The sequence below is a fragment of the Solenopsis invicta genome, chromosome 5, assembly GCF_016802725.1.
Source record: "Solenopsis invicta isolate M01_SB chromosome 5, UNIL_Sinv_3.0, whole genome shotgun sequence".
Classification (NCBI taxonomy): domain Eukaryota; kingdom Metazoa; phylum Arthropoda; class Insecta; order Hymenoptera; family Formicidae; genus Solenopsis; species Solenopsis invicta.
Window position 1 is genome coordinate 23727065 of NC_052668.1, and position 19551 is coordinate 23746615.

The window sequence follows — 19551 nt, forward strand, 5'->3', positions numbered from 1 at the left end:
CGCGCGCCCGGGTGGATGAGAGAGGTGGATACGGCAACGCGCGTGTCCTCGCGAAGCATGATTTATTTTATCGCTCTTTGAGAGCGGCCGGCATAATTCCGGGCCGTTCCGCCGGCAGTTATTTACCCTCCCCCGTCGCGCGCCGGGCCCGACACGGGGGTGCGAACGGGTAGAGAGGAGTCTCTCCCCGACGGGGGATCAACAGGTACAGGACTCTGCCGCAGCCTCCCAGCCGCCGCCAGAATCGGTGCGACGAGCTGTTAGCTCCCGCGTGTCGAAAAGTTGCAGAGATACTTCGTTGACCTGTGCAACTTGCACTTTCTCAGACGCGAATCTTTGTTTATCGATTTGTATTGCGATCTAAATTGTGTGTCGAGGGATATTAAAAGAAAACTAGCATATTCCCCTTTCTTTAAGATTTTCTGCATTAAAGAAATTGTATTAAAAATGTAGATGATGTAAAATGTCTTAAAATATTATCAAAATTAAAAATTTCATAGATTCTATTATTATGTTTGAGTGTACGGGTAAAATTTATTTCTCTTACTGGTTTAAAAGTTATTTAACTTTTTGTTTACTCTTGATTCTTATATAAAATCGTATTTTATAGTACTTATTTGAAAATTTGATAAGAAGGTAGCATGATGACTGAAATCAAAGTTTTTTAACGTAGGATTAAAGAGTTACATATTTTCTCGATATTGAGGAATTACTAAATTTTGGAATTTTCTTTTTTTTTTTAGAGAATAATACTTAAATAAATTTGTTATCTACAAAAAAATATGTATTATAAAATAAAAAATAATTTTCTGAAACTGTTTCGACTTATTTAAATTCACTTATACTGAAGCCCTCCCACAAGACACTTTTCAGTCTTAGTGGTCTAGAATTTTATAAAACAAACGAAAATAAGAAAAATTATTACGGGTCTTCAGAATAAATATGTCATTAAGAATTAACGGGCTGAATTTCAAAATTATGTAACAATCGAAAAGTTATAAAATTAAAAAAGGACATGTTTTTCTAAAGTTTTATTGCGATAGCTTTAACAATTTTCAATCTTTTTTTTTGATAAAAAAAACTTTTACTTGTATAAAATGCATTTTTTTATGAGGCAAAACGCATTTAAAATTTAACAACAAAAAAATTTGTGTGAATAATTGTGTCTTTGAACAACTTTCTACTTTTTTCCTATATTCTAGATACTAAAGAATGATTTAAGATTTTAAAAAATTTAATTTTTTTTTTTAAGTTGAAAAGATATGTAACCCTTTAATAAAACTCTAATAAATATTTGTACAAAGGTTCATTTAGATTTACTTATTTGTTTAAAAGTTATCTAAAACTGTAACAAAATAGTCATTTTCGCAAAAACCTTTATAAATTTTCGTTGTTTTCTTCTTTGCAACTAATTTTAGGAATTTGAGTATTCGTAACCAAAATTCTTTGTCGTTGATTAGAAAAGGGAAAAAATTAATCTAAGAAGGTTTCAGTTTTTTAATTTTGATAGCGCTTTTATCTCGTGTTACGTAGCTAAAAGTCCTCAATAAAATATTAAAGGGAATAATCTGCGTTAAATAACACGAAGTTATATCTCTTCAGTCAAATTCTCCGCGTTTCTTTTTCGTTTTTCACTTGCCGAGAGACCAATCTTTTCGTCAGCGTCTACCAACTATTGTGAATACACGCGTCCGTGGACAACTAGAATGGCATGCTTACGATAACGTTTCAAGCGGGATCTACTTGAAAGGATACGCAAGGGATATGCGTTACAAATCCCGACGCATAATGCACTCTCGGTCCAATGTCTCTTGCGGACATATGTTGTCGACCAAGATGAGAACGGGAGGATAAGAAAGGGGAGGACAGCTTTGTACCAGGAAACTCCGGAGTAGCGCAATAACGTTTCTTACGCCAGGTTTCCGGGCTGGCGTGCCGTGGATCGCGAGCGGGTGGGTAGCTCGCGGGAATACCAGTAGAAAATGGAGAAGGATGGAAGACAGTAAGAAAGAGATGAAGAAAAAGAGAAAAAAGAGAGAGAGAGAGAGAGAGAAAAGCAAAGACGATGAAGGGAATGGAAGATGCAGTCGTTGTCTGGCATGCAATTAGGGGGTAACACCATTCTTGCGCAAGCATTCCTTCTCTTTCTTCCTGCGATGCATTTTTCTTTTCTCGTTTTCTCCCCTAAGGAATTTTTATGTATGCCATTCTTTTTTTGTCTCTTTTTTTCGTGTATATTATGTGTACTTTCACTGTCCTCCTCAGTCGCAAATTCGAACACATGAGCGTATTCTTCATTATAATTCTTGTCATCAACTCTTGATAATAACATGACTGTAGAAAGCCTCCAAGTGAAGACATTAAGAATCCAATAATTTTTTTTTTTTTCTTTAATAGAAATTGAAAAATATAACGCAATTTCGAGGCTAATTAGCTGCAGGAAAGAAATTATACGTCTGACAATTGAAAAGTATTGAAAGAGAAAAGGTCTGCACCTCAAAATTATTCAGTTCTGCGCGGATTTGTATGCATTTTTTTCCGAACTCAATTGTTTACAGAATTTTGCTGCAATGCAGATTACAAAATAATTATGTTGAATTTAAAAAATTGCATCGGATGTTTAACTTGGTTGTTAGAACGTGAAAATTGTTTGCAGCAATATTATCATGCTTGGGTGTCCTACATAATTATTTTTATGGTTCAACATAAAGCTGTTTTCTGATCTGTATCTAGCTAAATTTTTAAATGCTGTAATAAAATTGTTTTTTTCCGTGTACACAAGGGCTTTCCGAGTATTTTGCTGAAATACAGATCTAAAAGTAATTATGTTAGACCATTAAAATATTTAGATGTTTCAAATGATTGCTAGATTGTCAATATTTTTTGCATCAGTATCATTATATTTGAACCTCTCGTATAATTATTTTGATAGTCCAACATAAAATTATTTTCTGATCTAACTAAATTTTTAGATACTATTTACAATAAAATTGTGAAATTCTTTCCATGTAGAAAAAATTAAGCCTAGATAATAGTTATCAAACTTTGAAATAGTTTCTGTTAAATATTCAGTTAATGTAAACAAATATTTAATAATATTTAGTAGTAGTTTGTTAACCGTTTAGTAACCGATTACTATTATTATTTTTATTTATTAATGTAATTAATCAATATTACTAAGTGTTGAATTATATTAATCAAACATTTAATCGAAATTATTTTACCAAAGCTCAATCATCATTACCAAAATCTTTTTTTCAATACAATTATGTTTCACGATTGCGAATGGCAAATTGAACGTTAAAGTCATTTTCATGCCTTTTTAAATAATCGAACGCACCAATCCTCGTGTCATGAACGACAATCATTAACGCAGCTCGAATCACTTGGTCATTTTATACGTGATTAAATACGATACATTCCGATACGACGAAAATGTCATTGAAATAGCGATGCGCGAGTGACGCGTGCCCTGAATCGCTATTCAAATGGTCGATAATATCCACGCATCTCTAAACATTTGTATCGCGCTATCAAATATCTCATAAAATCACGACACAATCGCGCACAGTTTAAACCGCTTTATCCGTGCGTTCTCGCTCGACGAGTATTTTGAGAATTATGCGGCTAGATAAATCACGATTATTTCTGTAAAATGTTATCAACGCATACTGTGCAATTTACGAGGCGTCCCTACTGGTCGACAAATTCCCCCGAGTGAAACCGGAAACGAGTGTGGCAAAAAAAAAACAAGGGTTCAATGCCCCTCGAACTGTGACGTATTCTACGTAAATATCAATTTTCAGATATAAACTTACATTCTACCCCGTGTGCAGCGTCGTTTTACGCGAAAAACTCGGCAGGTGGGATTAATACGGGAGTGAGTAAAAAATAGGAATAAAACGAGTTTCGCGACCCCCGGCGAGGGTATCAAAAGCTTTTGGAACGGGGCGAAGCAGATAGTGCTATTCGGTGCCCTGACCGGACGTTTTCCGCTGGGAAAAGCGAGCAAACGAACGCAGGTCTCTCTTTTTGTTGCTGTCCGTTTGTGCTTTCCTTTTTCACGGCATCGAGACGTATCCTGCGCACTCTGATAATTTTACATTATGATATTTATAATTATGATACTAATTAAAATTCATACACATGCATCTATGTATGTATAATAATATAAATGGAAATCATAATTATAATGAGAGTGCTAATTATTGTTAGATCATAAAAGCGACAGCATAAATTTTCATTCGCATTGTCGGTTGCCACCAAATGTCATTCTACAAAAGGATTATTTATAACGCAATGTGACACCGGATAATTATCCAGGCAATTTTTTATACACGCGATGGTCTTTTTTTAAGCGTTATTAAAATAATAGCACCTGATAGGAAACTGTTTCCGCAAGCAACGTTTAATTAACGGAAATTAAATCCTTCCGTTTAACGCGCGGGACAATAGCCAGAATTTTAACGAATGTACAGTACAATAGGGAAAAAGAACTTGAGCAATCCGTGTGAAAATAAATGCGCAAAAGCTGCTTGCATTCGACAAATGATTTCTTCATAAAATTTGAGTTAATGAAACATTACTTTTTAATCGAAAGTGGGAGAGGGGAGGCGTTCTTTCACTCGAAAATTCCGCGGGGGATGAAAACGCACACTTTCCCGCAGACCTTTTCTCTCCGCGCCAATGGAGCTCACGCTATTGTAACAGAAAATTAGAAATTGTTCTCCGACGGTACACAAAGCCTCGCGGCATAGAACGCCGGTTAACGAACTTCATCGCTGAATCTGGAGCGCAAACAGGTCTGCAGTCGGAGAATTTCGTTTCGTGTACCTCCTGGCTTTTATTATTCCATTTTGTCCCCAAAAACTTTGGACTCTTCTCGAAAAACACATTCGTTCTCGTAGCGATGAGCAAACACTCGCGACCTGCAACGAATCGATCGAATATCTCGTCGCTACGAGAGTTCACCTCTTTTCTTCTCCTTCAACTTTTTCGCTATTTTGTGCCGAATAAATTTAACATAGCGAATCAGGGGAGACAGTTGCACAATGCGATGTCGAGACATGAATTATGATAAAGGAGAACGCTATCGATCGCTGACACAGTTTCGAGATGTTACATTCAGTTGTATCGCGATACAAAAGGTTCGGTAATCGTTTAAAAAAATAAAACGTGATGATCTAGCGGAATATTCGAACGGTCGCACTATCGTTTATTTAGTTTTACTGATCGCGATGCTATTGTGTATGTACCTTCGAGCAAGCGACAAAAGTTAACACCATATTGAGAGACAGAAAGAGAAAGACAGACAGACAGAGACAGAGAGAGAGAGAGAGAGAGAGAGAGAGAGAGATTCGATCGCGACATCGACAGTATCGATCCGTCGTTCGGCCGTCCGGCGGCAGATACGGCCCTCAATTTCCGGAAATTAATAAAGCTCGCGCACGTCCGTTACGTGCGGCATACGAACCGGGGCGGCGTCGAAACGAATTCTCCTACTCCCGCGTGTTCTCGTCCCTACGTTCCCATTCCTCGTCATCGTACGGGAGGAACAGGCGCTATTCAGGTCGGGCGAGCGCGAAAACAATGGCTCTAATCTCGTCCGGTCGCAATACATGACTTGCTGGTGTTTCCCGGCCGATAAAATGTCGTCCACCTGTCTTCCAGCGTCCCAGCTGGAAAAATGTGCTTCGAGTACATATCGGTGGAGGCTGCAATGCACGCGAGGCCGGATTACTCGGGCACTATGACAAAAGGAGAAACAGCGCGAACGCGGTGTAAAGCTAGTCCGTTATTTCGGTAATGAAAAGCTGGTAATTTAATATCGCCGAATTTAATTGCAGCACGATTTGGAGAAAGTGCTTCTTCATTAACGTCATTGGATATCGCTCGAAATTATATTGAAAGTATTAATATATATTGGAAGTATTAATGGCGTTCTTTCAGATAAAAACATTTTTACGTTCTCTTAAATAATGAATTTAATGGAAAAGTTATTACAAAAGATCGATAGGTATTATTTGTAAATGGTAATTAATACGTCAGTCAAATGACACGTAAAAGCAAAGTAACGCATCTTCATTCTCTCGAAATCACTTATCGAATGCCTATGAATTAAATAGAGATATTTAATCTCGCGTTGATGATACATTTCTAAAGTCGGTTAATCGAATCGCGCGATTTGCTCGTATTGCGTACGAGACGTTTTCCTTTCCGAAGGACGCAGATTTACTTCGAGCTCCAGCGAATTCCACTCTTTCTTTCTCCCCCCTAGCTTCTCGTACCTGACTAATAAATGAATCGATCGATCCCCGCGAAGGCAGAGGAAAAAGAGAAATGTACATGCGCGCGTACGATTCGGCTTTGGTGAGTAGGAAGGAAGAAGGACTAGGAAATGGAGAGACGCGTCTCTCCCCGGTATCTTCACAGCCTCCAGGGAACATAAATGGTGTTATCCTTCTGTAACCGGTCTTATAACATATCGCATACATCCATATAAATATACACGGTGCCTTATCGCTTTTGGATTTTTCGAACAATTTGTGTTACGTACTCTTATTTCAAAATATCGAAGACTTAACAGTTCTTCTCGAGTTATAGGTAATTTTTTTAACTAATAGCAAGTCTTAAAATAATCTTACTCTCTGTTTTAATTAAATTTGTATTTAAACATTAGGAAACTGTAACTAATTAAGGAAAAGATTTTAATTCGTTAGAAAAGAGTCAGTTTTGAAAATGTAAAAGACATCGTGGAGAAAATGGAACGCAAGTAGAGACACCCTATAGACACTTATACACATATATACGTGCACACGGGAGTCGATATCTTCCCTTGTCCATGTAAACTCGTGTACGTTCGCACGTACGATTGCAAGTGATTGCGAGCATCCTTCCTGCTAGCTAGTTGACCTCGCAAAGATACTAACGTCATGATAGAAGAACACGGGCTTTAAGTATCGTCCTTGGACGGTGCAAATACGATCGGGTGAGGTGAGGGTGAGAAGCTATGTACGAATGGGGGAAAAATGGGCGTAGAAATATGGTACATGTACGGGTGTCGTCGTACGAGAATTGATTGTAGTAAGTGAAAGATCTGGCTCGACCTTCTGCGCCTCCGAAGGGATGATTTATGTGTCTCGCTTCGGTCCAGACGAGAATACGAAACGGTATCGATTCATTAAACGAATTACAGTATCTCGCTGTGCGATCAACAATGAAAAAAGATTTTTTTAAATAAAACATTTATGCTGTTAATAGATACTCGACATAAAACTAATAGGTATATTTTTATCAAACTTAACATTTTTTTATATTTTAAAGCAAATTACATTTTAAAATCTAACTTCTTTTTATTTGATTCGTGAGCAATGAACGCAATGAGAAAAATTGCAGCAGAAGTCATCCTTTTGTGCCCTATCATTTCGCATGGATCCTCGCATGAGAATTCGCCGCGACGACCGTTTTCTCTAAGAATCGACGTGATCCCCGGGTGCGAAGTATTCGCACCGAGAGAAAGATACGCTTCATCCTTCGCGCCTCCTCTTGTTACTCTTCGCGCGCGAGAGGAAAAAGAGGTAGAAATCGCCTGTCTCGGCGTTTCACGTCTCTTGGGCGAGATAAGATCCACGAAAAAAGGGGCGAATAGGTGACGATGAACACACGAGAAAGAAACAGAAAGATAGAGTGCATGGGGAAGGGAAGGGTCGCGAGACGCCGCGCGAACCTCGCGATGGAAATTGAATTTCCACGTCGAAAGTTCTCCGGAGACTCGCTTTGTTACTACTCTTGTGCGACACAACATCGCGAACGGACTTTTGCGAAGCATCACGAGCTCCGGGAAAGTTTGACTGTAGGGGATCACGGAGTTGACAGCCAAACGAGGAGCTTAAGTTCGAGATAATTGGGAAATTTGAAATTGACGATTTCCGTGAAATTTCAACCAATTATTATTAATCCTAGATCGCCACTACTATTTTTGATTAAATTCCTCTTTACACCAAGTTTTGTGATAGTCTGTAACTTTGAATTAAAAAAATGTCAAATTTTTAAATTCAAACTTGAAGCAAAAACATCAGTAGAGGTTTTCAGTTAACTTTTTGTACTAACAAAAAAAGATATAAATTACTTCAAAAAGTTTAAGTATTTGATACATTAAAAATCGACATTTTTAAAAAATCAACAAATTATTTTATAATTAATAAGCAAAATTTGATTAAACAATGTAAAATGGTAAATAACGGTGTCATGAATATAAAAAATTATAATGGATATATTATATATTGTATACTTATTTTATATTAATTTAATATGTATATTATAATGCACGTAATAATGCGTATACATTATACTAAAATAATTTTTTTTAATTTTACAATTTTATGCATTTATTTTTATACTATCTGAAAATGTATATTTAATAAAAAAATATATAAGAGAGATGAGAATAATGCAAAAAAATGCCCCTGCAAGCTTATCGTACCTATAAATAGTTTTTTGTTTAAACTTTAATCCAAATTTTCAAATTATATTATAAACAAATTATAACAGCGTAAAAAATCGCATAAGGTACATCGTATTAAGGTACATCGTATCCTGATATGGCGAGCTAGAGTTAAATCAGATTGTCGATATTCAGCAAAAATTTGCTTCATATCGTGACAGATTTAATTAGCTTTAATTTTAATATACGAAAATTTTTTTTACTAAAATCAATTATAATTTCCAAACGTGTAGTATAAATTTTTTGATAACTAATTGTTTCCGCAGCTGTATAATTTGTATAATTTAGCTTCCCAATTTTAGATTACATAGGTATTGCCGTGAGGTCATCAATTCACTGAAGTCGATATCAGCAAGCGTTACCTCTTACGAGAGGCAAGTTTCGCCGCGACCTGCAGTTCGCTTCGTAAATTAGGTTCTCCAAAGATGGAGTAACTAACCAAGTGCGCGCATGTTGCAGCCGGAATTAATCGCGAACCTATGGCTCCAGCCAGTCCTTTGGCATCCTTATGGCCTCGTTATCGAGGGACCCTGCGTTCAAAGCAAGTGGTCCTATGCTTAATAATCGTTAATATCTGACCGGAATACACATTTACTCTTATCGTTTGTGATTATCGATCATTTTTCAACAATTCTCCACGGAATTGCGCAAAACAATGTTACACTTATACAAATAATAATAGATAACTATTTATCTGCCTCGGAAGTGATAGATGTTTCTGAGATAAGGGTGTAGGCGAGAAGTGTGTGTTCTAGAGTAGTTATGCACTCCAAGAGTTATACCGCGAAATATCAACAGCTACGAGAAATGTAACTTATATATCAGAGAATATTAGCATTATGCATATTTCGCTAATAGGTTTTGCACTTTAATAGATGATTACAAGGCCTTAATTGAATTGAGAACGGAATTGATGTAAAATCGTCGACAAACTTTGCATATTAAATATCTTCAGACAGCGAGAAAAATGGTCTTTTCATCCGGGGAACGAAATCTAGGAAACATGATACGAAACTTCTCAACGTTCTGAGCGAGATTAAATTACTGTGTATTTATAGCGCTGGGAAAGGTTCGCAATCAGACAACTTTTGACGTATGGTGCTTCATGCAAACGCGAAAAATATCCCGGGAACAAATTTCAAGAAAATTCTAAATGCCGTACTATTTTGTAGAAAAAAAATATGCTTAATAAGTTAATGTTTGATAAATCTCAATAAACGATAAATAATACTATACGTAATATATTTATTATTAAACAAAACATATAAGCGTGCGGTCATTCGATGAGGAATTCCGAACATTTCCGTCTCTCGAGACCTTGTAAGGTTCAAGGTTGGGTCGAGACATGGACGGGAAAGAAAAATTGACAGACATCGCGCCAATATATATCCGAAGATGCGGGCTTGCGAGAAGCACGAGATAGAAGGACGGAAATGCGGAATGCGAAAGGCTGGAGGGATCGAAGAAAGAAATTTACGCCGCCTGTATATTAAAAATATGAAAGTCGCTGGATGTTATCTATGTCGAGACGTGCGGTATAAAGATTTGATTAAAAAATCGCAATGCGTAACATTTGAAATCGTCTCGCATGCTGGGCGCGAACGGGGGTTACTGTCCTCCTCACGTCACCCTTTGGACGAATTTCCACAGCGCAGCAGGCACGCCCTTCATCGATCGTTTCCTTTACGAATTAAGCTCGGGGATAAGGTGGCAGTGTCTCGGTGGGGCGGTAAGAGAGGGTGAGGAAGTCAAGGGCAAGGGCGTGGGTGCGAAACCGAGGAGAAAAGGAGGACACGAAGGAGGACGGAAACTCCGACGGACCATGGCGCATGTTACCGCTTGAATGGCGGAACAGCTGTCTGGTAATATCTTTTTTTATGTCGCCGGACTGTATTGTCTACTCATGCAAATCGGTGTACAAGATGTTCCGAGCTTTAGTAACTTCGCTTTAAGATGCCGCCATAAGCCGGAGAGTCTTAGGCGACGTAAGTTGGAAAGGAGATTCTAACTTGCAAATAATGCTAAGACATTCTATTAATAATTATTATGTACGATGCATTTTTTTATTTTATATTTGCAAATTTCATGTATTATCATTATTTTTCTCAAAAAAACGTACATCGGATAAGTGCCAAGAAATCCTTTCGCCCGTGCTTTAATGAAATTCGAACGAGTCATATATCTCATATAATATTTCAAACTAGATGAAATGACAGCAAACTCGCAGAATGTGTATACGATTCTTGTCAAAGATAAAGAATTTCTTTCCCGGATGAAATTTCAGATAAGGTATTGCTCCCGAAGTCAACCGACGATGGCGGGTCGTTGACGCGGGAGAGGGTGAGAAGGAAACATTGGCGTTTCAACACCTCTGTCTCCTCGCGCTTGTTTTTTGTTCGGCCCGTTCCGTTCCGTCGTGTCGTGTCGTCTTTGCTAAAGGAATAAGCTTGTAAATTTTACAAAATTCCGAGAAGGCGAGTCTCGCTACGGCCGCCATAAATTCAGCTCCCGTCGCGACTCGACAGGGGGGTTGCGTTACGGCGCCCCCTTTCTACAACCCTACTTAGCGATTAACACAAAGAGAGTTAAATATTTACTTTAATCGGCGCTAATCAGCTATAAAAGGATTTCGTAATCCACGTCGGGACCGGCGGCGATTTATTGCGGTAATAAAGCTCACGACAAATTAATTACTCCTACATCTGTCTTCGCAAAGACAGATTTACCTGTCCAGTAACGAGAACTTATTTCTTTCTATCTCTCTCTCTCTCTCTCCCCGTGAAAACCTCTTTTAAATTTTAAATATTGAAAAAGCCATTTAGATAAAAAAAGTATTATATGAGGAATGAAAGACTAGAATGCAATTAATAAAGAGAGCATTGCGAGAGTCGGTGGCGGCGACGTGAGAAACTTTATAGTTTTCTCTTAATTAGGTCGTGTCAACCTTGGCTACACGAACGTGGATCTTCTCTTCGTGACCTGCATACGCCACTTTGGATTGCCCCGCGAATTTACTGGCGAAGGAAGGAAGGACACGCCGGGACGTGTTCTTCCTTCCAGCGTCAAAGGCTCCCGGTGCAGGTTCGAAGTGCAAAGAGAGATCTGGCGAGCGGAAAGGATTGCCTTGGGGTCTTTCCAAGTTAATATCCATCCACCTTCACTTCTCAAAATAGAAAATAGAATTTTATAAAAAGTGTATTCTTTAAAAAAAACTTTGGCGTGTTTTAAAATAGACATATGTTAGGGAATAGTTACCAAACGTATACTATCCAAGTCTTTTTTAAATTATATTTCCCATTTGGTATTAAAAAATTTGTATGCAAATGAACGTTGGAAATTGTAGTTTGATATCTCAGATACCCCCAATGTTTAATCTTTCATAAATAATAAATTAATTTATTATAGACTCTTTGCGACACTATAAAAGGTACAATTTAAGTGATCGCCTAAATAAATATGTTTTTTAAATGATCTTTGAAAGTATCAAATTTATAAATTAAAATACTTAAAAAATAGAAGAAACTATTAATTAATATCCATATTATTAATAATTGATCGAAAAAGGATCAAATATTTAATAATTAATAAATAATAAAAAAAAGTAAAACAATTGTCAAAATAAAACTGGTTTGTGTGAATTTATTTTTATAGTTGACATATTTTAATAATTTCCTTACGCACAAAATAAATTTTGTTAAATTTTTGACTACATTATTTTGACTATGTTAAATTAAAAATTAAAAATTACTCATTGCTCATATTTTTATAATTAAACGTTGCTTAAATAGAGTATATATAAATATATAATATTGATGAATTATAATTTAGAAGACCAGTACGCATTTAGCAACTTCCCTATTTATTTTTTATCAATACATTCATTAAATCAAAGTTACTTTAATCAAAATTAAATCAAGCTTTACACAGTCTATAATTTGCGACAGAACTAAAAAAAAATAATAAAAAAGAACAATCAAATATTCTATACATATGTTTAAATCAAATTATAGTTTGTATAATGAACAACTTTTTCTGATCTGTAATTATACGGTATTTATAATTTGATATATAAAATTATAAATAGATTTTTATCTTAAATTCTGTCGCAAATTATAAATAATGTAAAGAGGATTTTAGCAAATAATTCAAATAGTTACACTTGACTTGAATCGATGATGAGTACCATCGACAACCGAACATATCGGGAGGGGCTTATCGGTTATTCATCTTTGTTTTTCTGTCGAATATCCTAATTAGATTGTGGAAAAGCGTTTGTTGTTGCGAGAAGAATGCCGCGGGAGTGATAGCGGGTAAAAACGACGAAAGAGAATTCCATCTGTCGAACTTATAAACGATCGTTTTTCGTCCCGATTTCATTTCACGAGCCGTCGCACAACTAGACGTCTCTTCCTTCCCCGTCGCCCCTCATAATTGTCATAACTTCCTGCATTTTCTCGCCGTTATATCACCACTCGTACACCTCTCTCTCTCTCTCTCTCTCTCTCTCTCTCTCTCTCTCTCTCTTCGCTGGTTTCTCATTCGTTTTCGCCGCTCGCTGCTTACAGAAGGGAGCGAGGATGACTTTCCGGCCGTGCAGGAAGGCATTAGCAATAAATTATAGAGGTACGTCGGGAAATGATAAAATATTCGCGCGCTTATAGTATCATCGATGGCTGCAGTATTATGTCCTCAATTTCGCGTAATTCGTGCCGTAAATATTCACTCTGCGCATTTCTTAATAATATTCTGCGATAATATCACGTAAGAAAATTTCAATAAAAATATAAGAATAAACTTTCTGGACTATCAGTGTAAACGTTCTCCCGAACTTTTCAAGAATTAATTTTATGACTACATTTATTTATCCGATAATTGACGTCTTTGGCTGAAGGGTAAAGTTGCGAGAGACGCCTTTCAAAATGGCATTTGACGACACGCGACGCAACTGTGTAGAGACTGTTTGAACAGCCTTTTGACCCACGACAGTCAAAGAGCGCATTCATGATCCACGGTGGCTTTAAGCACACTCGGAAATCCCCCTCGTTCTTGTCGGCCTCAGAATTCGTACTCACTGAAATTTCCCATACGTCGAAGCGCCGAAACGAAATTCAGGAAACGGCGATGCGGTGCGGCGCGGCGCGGCACCCCCTTCCCGTCGAACAAGGGGATGATCCCGGGTTAAGGTCAGACCACGGGGCCGATTCAGTGCCGTATTAGGGGTAACCGACGATTCTCTCTCCTCTCTCTCTCTCCTCTCTCTCTCTCTCTCTCGGCATCGAAGGCAGGCTCGGCGGCCTCGGAGAAGCCTCCGTAGACGGCGAGAAAGAGCCAGTAGAGAGGAGAGAGAGTATTGACGTTGCGCCGCTTTTAAATATTGCATCCAAGTCACGTTCCTGGACCGTATCCTCTCGCACCCGCTTCCTCTCCCGACCCCTGCTGGCGCACCCTCCTTCGCCAGCGGTATCCTTCGCGCCTGCCGAGCACCGGGACCGAACGTCGCATAACTACCGCAAGGTTTCCAAGGAGACAAAGGAAGAAGAGACGTAGATGCGACGGCGAGGAACGAAGGACGACGACGACGTCGGCGAAGAAAAAACATTCGCGAAGGCTGCCACCTGCAGCGGCGGGAACGGTAGGCGCGGAGGAAAAATAATAATGCACGGGTGTACCTTCGTATCTGCGCGAGACACGCGTTCCATGCTTCGGAAGAATGAAAACAAGAAAAATGAAAGCTCCGGAAAGAGAAAGAGACCGCGCGAGAGGGAAGGAAGCGGGCGCTTTTCGTCGGCTTTTGTTCTCGTTTCTCTTTTCCTTCGTCTCTTTTCTGTCACCGCTTATTCTCGGTTTCGCGCCCGCCGTTTCGCAAATGATCTGTTTACCTCAGCTTTCTCTCAGCGGTTTCGCAAGCTCCTGCTGTTGCTTCTCTTTACAAACAAGAATTTTAGAGGTATGAATGAAGCGATCGAGAGGGCGGCTCGAATGGCTTTGAAGGGGATGAGAGAAAGATGAATCGCGCGGTTGAGAACGCGGCGGATGATCGTTTATTTAATCGCGTGACGAAGTTTATTGAAAAACTTTTGCACTTAAAATTAGTATCGTATCACGCTAAGATTTCATTAGAAAGAGGATAATAACGATTTGAACAAAGATCTCTTTTTTTTCCTCAAACCGAAAAATCTTTTCCTCTAAAAAGCCCATTTTTCTAGACAGTAAATCTTGATTTACGGAAAAGCTCACATTATTCTCCCTTTCCCAAGTTAAATAAGTTTAAATATTAGGATAGAGCGTGCTATCAGGAGAGCGCGGAGGATTAAAAGCTCATCGACGAGGAAAGAGAAACGTGACACGTGTTTCGTATCGATTTTATTGTTCGGTCCGCGAACGCGATACGCGAAATCCCAGGGCTTTAAGAGAGGAACGTAAGGAAAGAAGGAAACTACGCACTGGGGTCTCCCCCTCCCCCTCCCCCGCTCTACTCGCCTCTCGCGCACGATCCTTAAATATTACACGAGATCGATCTTTGGATCGAGGCCCCTGCGCGCGCGATTTATTTTCTCCCGTATCGAATCCGTCTGTGCTATACTCGCGAGGACTACTGCGGGAACTTTGGCGTATCGACCTGCCGCAACGAAAGTATAGAAAATTCTACATCTTCTCCTCGACACCGCTCGACTTCTTGCTCACAATCTTTCTGCGTAGTACATACGTAGTATAGTAAAGTTAGACACGACAAGTATCTTTGTTGTCAGGGATTAATTAATAATTTCATTATGAACAACTAATTGTGACAATCTCTTCACTCCGGTGAAATTAGTATCCTATTTTCAGAATTTTGATACTTATAATTCGGGTAGAGTTCATTTTCCAAAAAATTTTAGAGTTTTGTAAAATCTTTGATACATTTTAGAGAAAGTCGTGACCGTAAGATAAAAATGAGAATAAGAAAAATATAAGATGTCAAATTTATTTTTATCATCCTTTTGCACGTATAAACAAGACTTTATAGATCGGTAACAAATATTTTACGTATAACCGGAAACATTGGCTAACATACGTGTTATATCCGTCATGTTTTTTAATATCGACGGTGGTTACAACTTTTTATACGGTCGTATCGAAAATGCGACAGAAGGAGGTAAAAAGCCGGGCAACTTTATAGGTCAGATCGTAACGCTGGTAGGTTGTTGGGCGCGAATTCTCATCACGTAGAAAAAGAAAAAGCGTTCCGTGCTTATCAGCGGTGCGCGAGAACAATAGGTGAGAATTACCTCTCGCAATAACCGGAGCACACTTATCGCTTCATAGCCAGAAAAAGATTTAAGCTCGCACCGACGTAGCTTCAAAAGCAGCGCGAACGAATAATGTATTATCAGGAGACGACTCTTGATACAGATTTGTTGTAAGTTCTTTGAACAGGGGCAATGTATTTTCCATTGAGTCAATTACAGGCAATCGATTCATTGTATCAACACAACGAATTCAATTGAGATCAGATTCTATGTACATCAAGAAGAGATTGATATCATCTTTAACTGAATCTATATTTATTACGACATAACATATGTTTGCAGAATAAATCCTGATTTGTACATTATATATATAGGATTACGTGATTTACGTAATTAAGCAAAAGTTAAAATAAATCTTTTTGTGTAAAAATGCGATAGAGGAGAACGAACATGTCGAACGAACTGCGCCGTTAGATTTAACATCACATTACATCATCTATAGCAGTATGTAACATGGAAATCGAGGGGTTGATCGAGTTTCATCTCTCGCGAGGATATGCACGAGACTATATTATCGATGACAATGTTGCTTCACGAATTTTTAAACAACTCCGTTTCTCTTCGAGGAGCATTATTCGCAAAGTTAGTGGTACAACGACAAAAATACTTACAGCGTAGTCCGAATCGTTTCCACCCTCGAGGACTCCCGCCGAGCAGCCTGGAGCCAGCTGGCTTCTCCCCTCTCTGTCTGTCTTTCTCTCTCTTTCTCTCACACCCTCTCGGTTCTCACTGTTCTCTCTTCGCACCTGGTTGCAACGAACCTTCCGGAACAAGGATAACGCGCGTACTGCGCTGGGGAATGTGGAGGGAAACGATATAACGCAGCGCGCCACGGAACACACACGTCACGCGAACACGAACGGGGTGGTGCGCGAGGGTGGTTAGGTTAGAAATACCATGGAGTCTGGGGGTGCCGCGTACAGAGAGCGTCTAGTTCGCGTCGAGGGCGTCGCGGCGCTACCAAACGACGACGCCACCGTGTTCCTGCAACCCCTCGGCGAATCCCTCTCTTTTCCTCTCTCTCGAGCACGCGCATCCCCCATTGGTCGGCGGCGGCAGCAAACCCCTTGTCCCCACCGGGTAACTTTCAGGAACGTCAAAGCGCACGTGGGCACCCTCAAATGTCATTTCTTATCGAGTCGCGCACTTTGTACGATGTGCGAAATAAAAGATTTCTGATGGAGCGAGACTGTCATCTGGCTTTCTCGCGTGTACTCTGCCCCTTTGAAAACTTCTAAAGAGAAAAAAGAAGCGAAAAGTTGACAATAGTAAAAGGCAGAAAATCAGATTTTCGTTTCTTTATTATAATATTTGTTTTTATCATTGATTTAAATGTTAGCTGTGTTGTAAAAGCATCAATTAATTCAGAAATAATTTAATATAATTTTACTTTCAAATTGGTTGACGTTCCATGTTCTAAGATAAAGGAATGAAGTTCTGAACTGCGCTCTTAAAACTCGGATCAAAGGAAATACGCCGCGGAAAGTTGCGTAATCATTGCGTAACCTTTGATGAAGCAGCCGCGAATCTAGCCTATAAATTACGCAGAGTTGTGGATTAATCAGCGTCTAGAAAGTTGCCTTAGCATCCCCTCATTGCTGTCTGGCTCGCAATGTGTACACGCATTTTCACTTTTCGCACCCAATAATTATAGCAAATCCGCGTTCTCAGTTTTCTTCGCGCTGCTCTCTCTTGAATAATAAACTCAATAGACGCCTGTTTGCAAAGTTTCCGAACTGTATATGCCTCAACGAAGACTTAAATATCCTCAGAGGGCGATGAATAATTATCGAGAAAACCGTTTGCTTACTTATTAATAATAAGATACTATTTAACGATAATTAAAACAAATAATAAAGATTTTTTATAATAAAATAGAATTATTTGCCGTAATATATATTTTAGCAGTTTTGTAATCAAATTCGGGACATTTATGTTGCCGAAAGAAGAAATAATTGCACGCAAACTATGCATTAAACGTTTAACGAGAGATGGAGAACAAAGCAATAGGAAAATTCGAAAACTCGCAGTTGGCGAGGCGTCAGGTGATCGAAGACTCGTTAGCGATCGTAATAGGCAATGGTTTTGGAAAACGTGACAAGAACCGTGTATGTAATTTTGTACTTGTCAGAAAAGCGAGGGTTGCAAAAGTAAATGTACATATTGTTGGGCGCGCTACTACGACAAGCATACAAAAATCAATACCTTTAGAAACCTATTCCGAAAATGCTGCATCTCTTGTCACATTTTCTTTAGCTGCACCGTGCATCATTTTTTATTTAACTACTGATTAAAGACCAGTATCAAACATTAATCCTTGCATTAGTTGAAAGAAAAGATTTACATGTAATTGAAAATTACAAATTTTTTATACATGTAATGATTTTTATATAACTACATCTCTAAGTGTAAAACCGACGGTGTGCATACCAAGGTATTTGTCAAAACATTTCCCGATACTGCGACAATCTGTATACATTTGTCAATAGAAATTGCATTTTATCATCCCGTTCAGTATGTTTGACTGCTATAAAGAGTAAAGGTTGGTCGATTGAACTGGGAAATTTATTGAAACGAATCTCACTAGATTGGACATTTAAATACACATCGCATCGCGTCGGCATTTCTATCGTTTCGTCCGGTCGCATCTGTCCGTTTCGGGCTTATTAATTATTCCGCGTGACGAGTAGATCCCGAGCCAGGAGGAACTATTACCCGGCGGTCCATGAAAAAAGGCACATTCTCCAAAGTAATTTTGCGTAGCCGGTTTATTATTAAAAGAAAGCTCCCAGAGGCGAGCCATTTCTTTAAATCACGCACATCCCAGGAGCACATTCCACCCGCTTCTCTCTAATATTTATTAATCTCATTCGTACACTGATGATTTCTGGCAACGGCACATATTAAATGCTCACCCAGTAGAAATCGGACCGTGCAACATTAATATCATGCGCACAAAAGTCCGCTCTCGTCGCTCCGATCCTCCATCGCCTTTTGTCAGGAAAATGCGCACTTCGTTACGCACTCGCGAGATGAAATTGCTCGGAAAATTGCCGCTTTAATGCCCACGTCGCATTTATAATCCGCGCCAATCAAGGAGGCAGTTCGTCTTCTTTTGTAAATACGTTATCTACGCTGCAAAATTTTTCCAAACCAAACGAGAAGCTGTAAATATATATATATTTTTTTATAGAGAATAATAGAAGTAAAGTATACCGAACGGCATTTCACAAAATGGAATTTCAAGTAAATGCAATCAATTTTAGATGCATAAGAAAAATTTTATAGTCTACGATACAACCCTGTCGAGAATGACCGACGAGATTATCTGTTGTGCGCCCGAGTGGCGAATTAATAGCAGGCGTGAAAGGCGGCGGCTGTGTAAATTTCTTAGTCGGTCCGCGCAACGATCGTCTCAAGAGCGTGTTGCGCGGACATTAAACGATTATATTTCCGAGCTGCCGCATAAGCGGCCGCAGCGAGAGGGTCGCCTCGACAGGTTTACACGTCAAAGTTTACCAAAGGCTTTTCAGAGAGAGAGAGAGAGAGAGAGAGAGAGAGAGAGAGAGAGAGAGAAGCCGGTGCACCAAACCCTCGCGACACACGTCTCTTGCCATCGCTTGTGTAGAGATGCGTCGAATATACAAATGAGATTTAAACCATGCGCGAGCTGCATATATAGAGTACACTTTACGTGACTCGTACCTATACATACGTATACGTATATTTCGAGATTATGTGATCAAAATATACGCACAT

At 38.9% G+C, this 19551-nt stretch overlaps 1 protein-coding gene across 1 annotated transcript in view; it reads right to left on the reverse strand.

The window, feature by feature from the left end:
* The window catches only part of LOC105195223 (protein Fe65 homolog), a 164513-nt gene extending 147769 nt beyond the window's left edge, over nucleotides 1-16744 (reverse strand). The window contains exon 1 of the mRNA XM_026130985.2: nucleotides 16404-16744. The gene's annotated coding sequence lies outside the window, so the exon portion shown is untranslated. The remainder of the gene's footprint in view (nucleotides 1-16403) is intronic.
* Between the last annotated feature and the right edge of the window lie 2807 nt (nucleotides 16745-19551).